This window comes from Bombus pyrosoma, linkage group LG12 (assembly GCF_014825855.1).
Source record: "Bombus pyrosoma isolate SC7728 linkage group LG12, ASM1482585v1, whole genome shotgun sequence".
NCBI lineage: Eukaryota > Metazoa > Arthropoda > Insecta > Hymenoptera > Apidae > Bombus > Bombus pyrosoma.
Window position 1 is genome coordinate 11,677,276 of NC_057781.1, and position 12,016 is coordinate 11,689,291.

General features: G+C 38.7%; 1 long non-coding RNA gene and 1 other non-coding gene across 2 annotated transcripts in view; both read right to left on the minus strand.

Annotated features, from left to right (window-relative positions):
• Positions 1-12,016, minus strand: part of LOC122573366 — a 70,329-nt gene that overhangs the window by 3,050 nt on the left and 55,263 nt on the right. The gene's annotated exons all lie outside the window — the stretch shown is intronic.
• On the minus strand, positions 6,254-6,326 carry Trnak-cuu. The gene has a single exon. It is a non-coding gene; the product is annotated as a tRNA-Lys (tRNA).

Here is a 12,016-nt window from a genome sequence, read left to right on the forward strand (position 1 = left end):
GCAACATAATTACGTGTACTTCAATTTCTACCTATCCATTTTTATTAACTAACGCGGCTACCTCCTGCTTATTGCGATACAATCTCGATAAGATAAGTTTGACAGAAGCGAAAGTTTGAATTAATCGATATTCTATATATAGACGATATTATTCGCAATTTCTTAAGGACCCGATTTTTTTAACGAACATTTCTAAATTCCAATAATTCCAACCTGTCATACGCGGAATTGGTTCTTCGTTAGAAATTAGACATAAGAATATCGATTATTTCGCAATTGAGAGAACGACGATTCGCGATATTCGATGTGCTCGTTCTATTTCAGTTCGATGATCGGTATATCGTTATGAAATTAAATACTTTTCTATCCCAAGCAAGTGTAAGAAATGTTTGTCATCGCTTTGAATACGTTTAAATACGGAACGTCGAATCCTATCAAAAACCAAAGCGAAAAGGAGATTATGAAACGTGGTGGTATATATATTTTTAACAATGTAGCCTTCGCATCTGACACAGCCACGGTCAGCCGATAAATAGTTGCATCGCAATCTCGATTGCAACATTATTATCATAATGTGCTATGGAAATACCGTCGAACACGTACGTACATTGTTAGCAAAACCAGACGTCCGAGATAACGCGTATCGATCGTACGTAGTATGTATCTATTTTCGCTATAGCGTTTTCTCACTCTGAAATACATACGTTGTGAACGAAATCAGACGTCCAAAATTACACCTATCGATATACATAGTATCTATTTTCACAATATCATTCATCCATGCATCGATCCATTCGAGTTACGACTTCGATCTGAACTTTGTCCGTTCGAACGAAACGAGCTACGCCAGAACGATAACCTGTTACAAAGGAGAGAAAAAATGAGAAAGGAGAAGAAAAATAAAGAAACGTAGGTGTACAAGGAAAACGGAGAAAAATGAGAGGGAAATAAAGGAGGAAAGGATCACGCATCGGGTATGCGGTTTGAAGGGGCTTAATAGCGACTTTTTCGGGGAAAACTATCTCATCTGGTAGAACGGACTACAAACAGCTTCTATGGCGTGTACAAAGATAAAGGGAAGATACCATTCATCGAGGATCGCCTCGCGACATACCTTCGGTCTTCGACTTTTACGAGGCGCGTCAAATTTCCACCGTTGTCGAACATCTCGTAGTTGCTCTCCAAGATAGCTGATGGTAGTTTCACGATTTCTTCGGATTTTTCGTTCGACCCATTCTGGAAATATTTTCCCGTTGCCGCAGAAGCATACTCGCTGTCAGCTGATCACGGACAACGTTAAACTTGTGTCGATCGTTCGGTCAAAACCAAGTCACTTAGCAAGCATTTACCGTGCGCCTCGTAAATACGAGAGAATACCGCCGCTGATGCGACGGCTCGGAAAAATGACGAAATGGACATAGGTGAGCGTCGATAAACGCCGAAAGGACCTATGCCCGTGCGCGTAGAAGATTAGAACATTAGAAGGCGCCACGACACGACGATTCACATTCTTACGCACGGTGTTTGCGCCTCTTCTCGCTCGCGCGACTGCTACTCGGGTACTCGCTTCGGTTACCCGAAATAAAAATATTCAAATAAATATTCATACACGACGTATTATAATCGCGTGGAAGACACAAACTGCTAGAATTTTTACAACAACTACGATCGCATACATCTAACGACTTCATTTATGCCTACATACGGAATGGACGAACCTGACAAAGACGATAATTTTCGTTGTAACGCCAAATATCAAAATTTCGGTTTTCTCGTATTACCTACGATTGTTTCAAGTTTGTACGTGTTAGAAGATTACATTTTTAAAATCAAAAATAGGTATACGTTTTATACAAACTCTTGCGTAATCGCAAGTATAAGTATGGTGGGAAATATTCTATAAACAGCCATTCAACTGCGCAGCATTTGCGTTTGTTTGGTACACTCGAAGGTATCCGGTGCCGTCTGATGCTCGATCATTTGCGTTTACGTGAAACGTGTATTGATCGTGTAATGTCGTAACATAGACTGTAATTCGGCTCACTATTAATTCGATCGTCGTAACCTCGATCGTTTCTCTCGCGTACTCTTATTACCGGTGAAACACACAACACGTGGCAATTTCAGTCGAATCAACGTCGCGACCCGTCGAATGAACCGAACAAAGAACGATCGGTTGAAAGGAACTCGATGGAAATATTTAAGCTACCTTTCCAATGCTTCCGCAGGCTGATTTCCAGTAGCGAACAATTTCCTTGTCACAGGCAGCCTTATACAGATTTAATAATTATTAATACCGAATACTAACGCTCGTATAAAATACAACATTTACGATTCGCTTTATAGTGGAGTAATTTGCTGTAAAGACATTTTCAATAACAAACAATTTCAAGACGTGTGTGTATTTCAACGAGCCGCGGTTCGTAGAAATCACGAAATAGAGTTATAGATATACGTGGAAAATCTGGCGACAGAATTTTCCGATCGACTTAATATGATATAAATTCTGTCTGCGAACAAAAAGGAAAGAAACTAATTGTAAGGGAATTTGCCGCAGAAAGTATTAACCCGCGTATAAACAAAAACTGGACGCAGAGAACTAATAACGTAATAATTCATCTGGCGCGTTAACACTAATTTTTATCCGCGATCCCGGTTCGTGTTCAGCGAATCATGAAATTCTACCACTTTACCAGTAGATTCCTGAGAAATGCACTATAAAATACAACCAGAAGAGCCACGTTCCAAATGTATATACAATACGTACATAGGTATATGTAAACACGGAGATCGCACTATTAGATGTTAAACTCACATTACGAGTGATTAAACGCGGCCAATTTATAATGCTGTGAATGTTTAATTACACCGGTGACCGCTCAACCGGACCAGATCTATAAATATAAATCGACGTAAATTTCAATAAGTGGGCGTAAGTACATATTGGTCTAGGCTTCCGAGATAAGTCGACGTGCGTTGGGGCCAGACCCGTCTTAACGACATTATTAAATCAACGAATAATATGTAACCGAACGTCGCGGAAGAAATCATTGAGCTTGCTCTATTATTAAGAAATTTCAATTCGCATAATTATTGCTTTGCAGGCAGATAAGCGCGAGCCTCGATTCATAAATTACAGCCGAATTCTCTCCACCCATTTCTAACAGCTCGAAGCCCACGCGTTCGCGGCTACACCCGCCAGAGCAGCGTATTCTCGAGGAGAAGGAACAACCGCGATAAGCGCGAATATAATACGATACTAAATAAAGTAAAATTTATCAGAAATTCCGAAAATTTCAGTAACTCGGAAATTTATTTCCGAAGAGAATCGACACTTTGGCAGACCTATCGTGTTCACGATCACGCACTACAAACGGTATATACTTTATTGCGTATGTGCTTTATTACGTGAGAATTATCGTGAAAAAATGTTAAATGTTTTCAATGCTAGGTCCGAGACGTTCATGCCGAATGCGTTAAGCGAATAGTATTGCGTACTACCGATCGATAATCCATTAATATGGATTATATCGGTCTTTGTCATTCCTTGAAAACGTTAATTTTAGGCTACGACCAGATGGAAATGTTTTGATCGAAAGTGACTGGAATTACATTTATTACTTGCAAGATTTATGATGTAATACTGCACGAGTAATGGATCGTTTAAATGGTTAATGCTTTCCGTATGGCCATTGCAATAGTTAACCTACGCGCTATTGTAGGGAATTTCACTTTTCTATCTAGCGACAGATAATAAAGTTCTAAGAGATACATATGTGCATACGTGTGCAATAAAGCGCTCATTAATAACAAAGCATTGTTGCGGTTTCGAAGGGTTCTTCAAAAAAGAAGGTGCTCCCCTGACATTTTCAATGTTTGATTATTATAAATAATCTTAATTTGATTCTTAAGCGAAAAGTTGCTACGTGTATCGTCTGATCGCCGGATGTGATAACAAGGAAACTCGAAAACATATAAACAAGTGCTTCTGCTTCTTTCCTTGCAACTAGTTTTTCTTATTTCGATGCGATGCGCGCAGGGCGATCAAAGAGTGGCAGAAGAAACGAACGAGGCGAATGAAATAATACGAAAGAAATAGGGAGCGGAGGGACGATCGAAGATGATCGGCTGTCGATTCTCGATCGTTGACGATCTCTTAGGTCCTAGACGATCGGTCAAGTGTCACGATCTTATCTTTGACACTGTCTCAAATATATCAAACTAGACAGAGTTCCGCAATTTTTTGACACACGACTGCCTTCATCATTCAGGCTCAACAGCGAGCTGTTCTTCGTTAGAAGCATCGTTTTGTGTCAAAATAGAAGGGAGCAATTACGTCGAATAAGGTTATCTTCGGCGAAAGAACGAGGATAAAAGGAACTGCATGGCGATGCATTCTTTTTCATCGTGCATCGTGGTTCGCACACTATCGACCCTCCGGGCCTTCCACCCGTGTTTAATTTCGTGGTTCTTGAGTATTTTGTTAAATTGTTTCGAGTTTCTTGTTGATTCTCTTTTGTTTTTGACGTATAATAAAGTTTATGAACGGTCGAAGGACTCAATTTGGGTTAGGTATCTACTTAAGAGGAAGGGGATCAAATTGCGAGGGACAATAAGCGTAAACTCAGAAACGTTAACCGTAATTGGTCAATTTTGGGAAACTTAGGTTTACATGTTGAAATTCCGTCGTCGTCGTGTCGCATGGTTTCGCGCAAAGAACGCGAGAGATAATTAAGAACGAAAGAAAATAGAAAGTTTAACTGACAGACGAAGATAAAAGGTAGAAATGCTAACGAAGTAATCAAACTTTTAGCGCATTTTAAACGATAATAGGTCTATCATCACTAAAATCGTTATTTATAAATTTGTCGATATTCAATTAAATCGATGCAAGAAAGATGTTCTAATTGCTTGAGATCTTACTGTTCCGATAAAGCTAGCAGATGATATGATTTCGCTTGATACGGATAAACGCGAATGAACTGGATACCGTAAAGAGCAACCGTAGGATCAACTATTTTCATTAGCTTAAAAATCCTAATATCATTATAAATACGTGTAAACGATTTTAGAGTATGAGAGAATGTACTGTGGTGTTATAATAAATGTACATTGATTTTATCGGTAATAAATAATTCAACAGAGCTAATTTTATTACCGCATCGACTAATGACACCTGTCAGTCTAGGGACATTTACCTATAATTACTTTCATATAGAATAAACGTTTTTCCTTTCATTGAACTTATGCACAAACGGCCTGCCGTCTAGTAGCTAATCTCCATTTTTCCTCACCCAAGAGCAGATACCATCGAATTTCTAAACAACTTTCGCATTTTCTCAATGTCTCTTAAATCTTTTATTTTTGTCTGTCGGTCTATTTATTTATTAATTACCTACGTATATATACAGTCGCCTCGTAAAATAAGTCAAGGGTCTTACGTTTAAACTTTTAACGAAAGCGTTAACTTCGTTTCCATGGCGAATTTATATTGAAATATAAATAAACGGGAACTATTTTCGTAATTCAATCGAACGTTCGACGTATGTTTATGAAATTTGTAGATATTTTCACGCACTAGCGTTAACTAGTTTCTTTCAACGACGGCAATTTAACGAAATGTATCTAAATCAGGGTTTCGATCCTGACGAAAAGCAAGTTTCGAATTGCGCAGACTGACATGTCATAACATTTGTGTCGAGCTACAATAAGATAAATTGTACGTGAGTGCAGCACTCACATTTTAAACTTTATTTTTAGCTTCGGTAGCTCCAAGAATGCCTACGTATCCTGCGTTAGATTAAACGGAAAAGTATAAGCTGAAATAGAAATGAGGCTATTTTCGAACAAAAACTAGATGTTTCGTATAGAAAGGGGGAACAGAATGGTCTCTTTTTGAAACACCATACTTACAATTAATGCGATTTAGAAATGCAAGGATATCGAGGTTTCTCTCGAATTTTCAACCTACTTTACATGAATATTCCAATTCTATCTATTAACCGTATGATGCAGGAAATTATCGTTTCGTACAGATTCTTTCGTTAACGCTGATTAAATATATAATACCGCATGTAAAATTAAAATGCGGAGACATTGTAACGCTTTACGTCTACGTCAGTAGACGTCCACGTTAGTAGACTGAATTATCTTCTATACTTTAGTCGATATCCGACGTATCTTTGTTAATTAAAAATATATATGCAGAAAAAGAATAGTGACGATTAGAATTAAGAGGCAAAAAATATTTTATCGCCCAACGTGGGGCTCGAACCCACGACCCTGAGATTAAGAGTCTCATGCTCTACCGACTGAGCTAGCCGGGCTCTTGGCATTTGCTGAGAAAATATATTGCACTAAAGGAATTGCTATAACAATTACGTGTATTGTTTCTAAATTATAAATTTATCCTTTGTATGATACAATACGAAAAATAAAAAATATATAAATTAATCGGTTAGCGGGATGATTCCACGTGCAAAAACTTATCGATCTTTTCGGCAAATGTCATTATAGGCAACGCGATAATTTCATACGGAGAAGACGGATAATGTTATCTGTTTATTTAGTCGACGTAAAATAAAAGTTACCACGATCCTTTCTTAAAACAGGCCAGGTTTTCCGCCTTTGAAATTTACTGTTGGCGTCCTATGCCAATTTTCAAGGAAAGCTCAACATCGACCCGGCGTTACCAACCAACCGACCAACCAACCAGTCGATGATAGTCTCTCGGCCATAAACTTGGCAAATCGTAATTTACCAGCGGTAGCAATGAAAATTCTAAACCGACAACAACCATTTTTCCGTTCTATATACACGCAATGTTTGCCAGAGTTTACTTGCGTCCCGTTCTCCATTGCAGTTCCTTCTCTGCACTTACGACGAACGTCATATACTTTACGAGATCTTTTATTACGGTATCAAACCAGGTAGATTACCATTGAGGAAATATTTAACATTCGAACCTGCTTCCTTCGCGATCAGCCAATAACGCTTTCGAGGGGTCATCTAAGTAGAAAAACATGAAATTTGTTTCTGTCGTTCTTGCAACAAAGGTATACGATTATATTACGCTTTTGTGCGATGTTATACGGCGACAACTTTGACCCTAACTAGTTTTCTAATAATTTAAAATTGCGAAGTTGAATGTTTCGTTCTATTGGATGCGAGCTATTTCACGTGCTGAGGAATAATTTCCCGTTTCGTGGCTAATATCGTGCTATGTACTTTCTATCTGACAGCGATATCTAAACATATTGCAAATAATATCGTCTACAAATTCTAAACATATCCTAGATAACGTCAACGCAGGAACCGATGAAACTTTGACATGATTTTTCAAAAGTACGATCGAGTTACGACTCGTGCCTCTTTTCACAATTCTGATCGTCGTGATCGGTAGAACACGTTGCGAAGAAAAACATGTCACCTCGAAATCCAAGCTGAAGTTTTCCATCGAACCGAATGATTTCTTAACACCCTGTACATTTGCAAGTTGGTTTCAAACATCGATAGAGCCGTGCCTCGTTGCGGAGCTGAGGAAATTTCAAAATGTTTTACACGCGTACAACACACACGATGCTACCAGTATTTATCCGAGTCGAATTTAGGATGAAACAACGTCGAAGAGCAAGAGTCGATTCTTTGCTTTAGATTTATCAATCTCAGGCAGATTAGATAGGTAATCGTTTTATAGGTTTCGTGGTCATTGAATCAAAGTGGATCACTGGTCTGTGTGGTACAACGTATATAACGTAGATTTTCGGCAGGATGATGTTATAATCATCTTAGGGGCACCAACGCGACGTTTGAACAAGGGCGTGACCAGGCTACGCCGGCAAAAGAATGAGCTACGAAGAACAGACAGACCAATGGCGTGGCATTTGTTATACTTAATCGCGCGCAATTTTTAATTTTTATGCGTCGTTAGCTTCGGACCTCGCATTAACTCTGTGTTGCTTGGAATCGGGCTGCGAACGTGTTCTCAACCTTGTAACGAAATCTTGTTAAATATCACGAGTATTTTTAACAAAGATTCAACGATACGATTATTTCGAATACACTGTACGGTTTACTTACACCAAATAAATTTTCGTTTAGAAACGTAGTGAAGGTTTAACCATCCTATAAATTACGATATCTGGAACATCAGAATTTTCTAAACTGTAATCGAAGAAATATATCTACAAATATATATGCCTGCAATATGTGAAAATTTATATGCGCTTGTATAAATACGAGGTAGTTAGCCTAAACATATTTACACGAAATAATTATTAAACGCAGCCATTAAACCGGTCTTCCTATCTCAAGCCATGTTCTAATTCAAATCGCTGCCAGCTTCGTCTGGATCGTTACAACTTCATCCACGGATTCCTATCGAATATTCTTCGTTCGTCGAACGCTGCAAAACGTCTCAATCAAGCGTGGAACGCGATGGATCGTGTCGATCGATCGTCGAAACTCGAACCGCGACCGATCGAACGGTTCTGCGCCATTGGGACCGTCAAATTTTATAGTTTAATAATAGAGCGGTGTTGGAGAGTGTTTGCTTATCGCATCCCTGATTTTCGACCGAAGACACGACGCCGCGCCGTCGTCGTGCGGCTTACAGGAGAGAGGACCGCCAGAGAATAAGGATAAAGGTACGAGAAAAACGAACAAAAGAACAGAGGAGGTAAAAAAGAAGGAAGGTAAAATAAGAGAAAGCTAAGAGCGAGAGAAGAGCGGCATGGATCACGTGCAAAGAGGGTGGGTGACTTGTGCGAAGCTGCTTAGCCGGGCTATGCCTCCCACCTGCGCTCCTTCTCCTTCATCCACTGGCAGACACGAATAATCGAAGCATAATTTCAGCCCGTGGGCTGCTCTTCGCGTATTTCGGACGTTCCCTTTTTATATGCCTACGTACGACCCCTCTTTATTATACTATACACAGTGTATCCTATCCTATCAGATTCAAGGGACTAGCCTATGCAAAAGTTGCAATTAACGAGGCGTCCCGGTTTTTTTTTTCCTGCGTCGTTATGCGTGATCTTCTCTTTGTTACTTCAAGGAATGCACCCTATCAGACTCGGCGAGATTAGGCTAAGCGAAAGATGCGATTAATAGGTTCGCCTTTTCCCTGCTAGTCGCGTAGCTATCATCTCCTTCCATTCGTAGGGTGTACGCTTTCGCTAAATCGACCAGGGTAAACGTAGCAGACCGGTGTAAAGTCGTGGATAGTCCTCCGTCTATGTATGGGATTACAGAGGATGTTGTTTTTAATATTCGAGATACATCCTGTCGGATAAACAAGATTAGGTTGTACAAAGATGCTGGTTTTATTGGTATTTTTGCAAGAACATTTCCGCGTGCTGTTAGAATGTATCAAATTCGCGAGATTGTAGTATTAAAGAGACGCGTATAATTAATAGGAAGAGTAAGTTTGCTGATTAGAAGAATTATAGTGCAGCAGAGGTGGTTAACAACCTTCTTCTTCCAGATAATTGTATGAAATCGTTTGCTATAAAAGTTGTTTCCTGTCAGATTAGCGAGATCGAGTTACCAAAGAGTCGTCATTAACGTGTTTTCTTCCATGAGAAAAATCGAACTGCGCGAAAATGCGATTAATAAGATCCTAGCCTTACCTTGTATTTTATTTATAGTATGCAAAGGCCACAAATAATAATAAGGTAATCGTTCGATGACACAACGCGTGATCTCCTCTTTACCATACGAGCCGTATCCTGTCAGATCAGCCAGATTAGAGGCTACAATTAAACCAGTTCTGTATGATTAAACACGTTATTCTTTCTGTAGCCTATTATTATAACTTTGAGAGATTAGGCAATATAGGCTTGTAATTAATAAAGTTTCCGTTTCGTGTAATTACGGCGCTACTTTGCCATACAAAATGCATCTTATCAAATTAGCGAGAATAGAGCGTACAACGGCTACAATTAATTTCCATACTAGTATTTCCATACTATGCAATTATGCACAGTTTTTTCTCTAAATATGGTACCATCTATCAGATAAATGGGAATAATACATACAGGGCTATAATTAATACAGTTTTCTTGTTATATATACATATAATTACAGAGCAACTTTTACTTCTCTCTATTCTATTTTCTATTTTGGTACCATAGCTTATCAATTTAACAAGCTTAACAATATACAAAGTTACAATTATCCAAATTACCGTGTATGCTACTGATACTGATATTTCGATCCTGGTATTCTTATTCCATAAACAACTTTGATAATTCCACGATGATATTAACGAAAATGGCACACGTACATAAAATTACGTAACGAAAGCTGTCACATTTTTATTAGAAATTATTCGCTTACGAAGAGACACGTAATCTATTACACATAATTTCTGACGCAACACCAGCCTTAATCTAACTTCTTTATCGCGTCTGTAGACATTCTACGTGATATTCTGCCACAAAGTATCTACTATAATGTAAAATATAGCGGTATCTTCGTGACATTGGTAGCTGCGCAAGACAGCAGAAACGCTAAAGAGAAATTGAAACGTTAATGCGTACAAGTGTAACGTGGATTCCCTTAAAATGTAATAGGTACGTCACAAGGAGAGTTGCACCGATCAGTTGCAACCTGGCAGCGATCGAATGCGAACAGATACGCTCGAAATTGAAATAACGAGAGATAATAATATTAGAATATGCGTGTGCAGCAAAATGAAAAGAGAAAGGAGAAGGCTCGTATTTGAAACGTTCGTGTAATTGTTCCCTCGAGAGAAAATCGACGTGGCGAGAAACGACGAGGCGTTTGTAGCTTCGAAGGAATCCTTATTCAATAACTCGGGCCACACTAGATACATTGCGACTCGTTTATGAAAGTTATATAATTATCGGCGACTCGCCTATGTAATTTACCTCCCTCGGAATTCTCTTTCACGCGCTTACTTCTCGTTTCCGAATAAAGCCATTAATAGTTCACATCACGCGTCGATCGCTTTACATGATTTTACGGTTATTGTGCTTTAATTATGGTCATTATAAGCCGGCAACTCAGTATGCTACGATTACCTAGCGCGATACACTGTCCCAAAGCTTAGGAAACACCGTTCGAATACCAAACGCTCCAGCCACAGATTCCTCGAATATCGAAATCTTTTTCGAATATCCGATACGTGTATTTTTCTTTCCTTTTCCAGATTTCATCCGATAGAACAGTTAGATGTTCCTAAAAGTTTGTAATATTATCGTCACGAAAGCGTCCTTCCGATATGAAGAACGCGATTTCAACGTGATAATCGTACAATAATTTTGTTCGATACGACCCACTGGAGTCTTGAAGCGTTCAATTTGTGGCTCTGTATAAAAATCTTATAGATTCGTAACGATTCGCTTTTGCGGATTGTAACGAGTTTCTCGTAAGTTATAGCGATACGAATGAGCGTCAGTCTTTTTTAGTATTTATCTTTTTACAAAAGTCAATTAGCGGCATTGTTTGCGAAATTAACAAATGGAATTATTTCCGAAATTACGGTATTAAGTTAATTTTAACAATCCTTTCACCCAATTTCCTAGCATCGATGTTACCTTTTAGAAGACGTTCGGTAATTATTATTAGAGAATATCTCGCAGTTATCTTAAATTAAACGAAAAGATATCTAAAAATACCTAGATGTGTATAAAACATAAATATCTATCCAAATTGTCCCGTAATTATTAAATCAATGTCTCGTACCTACTAAATAGTATCCGTTAATTATCAGAGAGATTAAAAAGAAACAAAGTTACACAAATCAAACGAACCTCGATTCCCATATCCGGCCACTTTCCACTCTCAAAAATACCATAGATTAAAACCAATTAAATTCACTCCTTTTAGAGGGAAACATTCCAGATGAAACGCGAACGAGCATCATATTTCGTCCATTCGATGCCGGGAAAGCGGTCGGATCCTGAAAGCACACGGGAAACCGAACCACCCGTGGTCATGGTAAGTCAAGTGCAACTGCAGGGTGTATATAGTCACCTGGTTGACCGATTAGTTT